At 39.7% G+C, this 1551-nt stretch overlaps 1 protein-coding gene across 1 annotated transcript in view; it reads left to right on the top strand.

The window, feature by feature from the left end:
- Positions 1-1551, top strand: part of CECR2 (cat eye syndrome chromosome region, candidate 2) — a 70042-nt gene that overhangs the window by 5960 nt on the left and 62531 nt on the right. The gene's annotated exons all lie outside the window — the stretch shown is intronic.

The following is a 1551-nucleotide window of genomic DNA, read 5'->3' as shown; positions in this document are numbered from 1 at the left end:
GCTTAATGAGGATTATATTGAACAAGACCATTTTTTTTCGTTCTTCAATTTTATATTTAATTTTAGCAAAGAAAAAGATACTTGAAGGATTTTCTTTTATGTGTCATTGTCTTCTAGGAAGTTTCACCATGTGAATCTTGCTATAGGAGTTTTCACAATCTGACCTATACTGTGTAAATACACTTCTTACTTAAGGATCAACTCTATCACTAAGCCTGTTAAAGTGAGGCTGTATTCTTAAAAATTCTGATAACTCAGGACAAGTGGCTTCGTCCCTTGCTACTTAATCTAAATGCTTGAGTTAGGCTGGATTTCACCGTGTTGCTTTTTAACCACTAAGAAATATTTCTAGAAAATCAGATTAAGAGTATGGATCACTCAGAACCTGATTTCAACTCAGTCAGCATCCACTTAACTTTCCAGAAGTTCAGCCTCAGATTGCAGCTGCCTATTTCTTCCTTACCCGTTTCCGTGACAAATGTCCTGTAATTACTTATGTTTTGTGTATGCAACACCTGTTTCCGGGTTTGGTTAGGATTCCACACGTCCTCTGATATTCAGAAAGCTTAGTGATACCTGTCTCCATTTCCCCGTAAGTATCAAGAATCACAGTCGCTTAGAGTTGGGACTGTAGCATCATTTTAACAAGCATCCATGGACTTGTGCTACCCTCTACTGGTGATGTTTTTTCCTTGAGAGCTGTGTATGTAAGCCACTATTTAAATATTTTTTCATTAAATTTAAAATTGAGTTTCTCTTTCACGCTAGCCACATTTGAAATGCTCAGCAGTCACGTGGTTTATTGGATAATACCAGTAGAGAACATTGTCATTCTCTCAGAAACTTGAAAACAAGAGAAAAGTTTCCTTCCTTTTTCAGGGATACAAGTGAAAATGATACTTCATGCTATTGTGTTATACACTTTGCATTTTGTAATTTAATCTCCAACATCCCTGTGAGGTAGGCACTATTAATAGCTCCATTTTTGGGGGGGAAAGTTAATTAACGTTCCTGAGGTCACATTGTAAGTGGCACAGGTTGAATAGAGGCAGTCCCACTTTGGAGCCCATGCTCTTAACCCTCTACTTTAGGTAAGGATAAATTATAATAAATACACCTGTCTTCAGCGTGGCCCCAAATCAGCGAGGAGGACATTGGAATCCCTACAGTTCTTTTTTCTTGGCATTTAATTATTAACAATTGCATCTGTCTCTCTTGACTGGAGCAGTAATAAAAAACAAGAACAAACGAGAAAAAAACAGCACATCTGTTGCATTTCCAAAAAAAGTTTTAAAAGTTAATGTTTTCTGGCTGGGCACGGTGGCTCACGCCTGTAATCCCAACACTTTGGGAGGCCAAGATGGGCAGATCATGAGGTCAGGAGTTCAAGACCAACCTGGCCAACATGGTGAAACCCTGTCTCTACTAAAAATTGCAAAAATTGGCTGGGCGCGGTGGCTCAAGCCTGTAATCTCAGCACTTTGGAAGGCCGAGGCGGGCAGATCAGGAGGTCAGGAGATCGAGACCATCCTGGCGAAGACGGTGAAACCC

This window comes from Mandrillus leucophaeus, unplaced genomic scaffold, assembly GCF_000951045.1.
Source record: "Mandrillus leucophaeus isolate KB7577 unplaced genomic scaffold, Mleu.le_1.0 Scaffold270, whole genome shotgun sequence".
Lineage (NCBI taxonomy): Eukaryota > Metazoa > Chordata > Mammalia > Primates > Cercopithecidae > Mandrillus > Mandrillus leucophaeus.
This window is presented reverse-complemented; position numbering and strand designations above follow the sequence as displayed.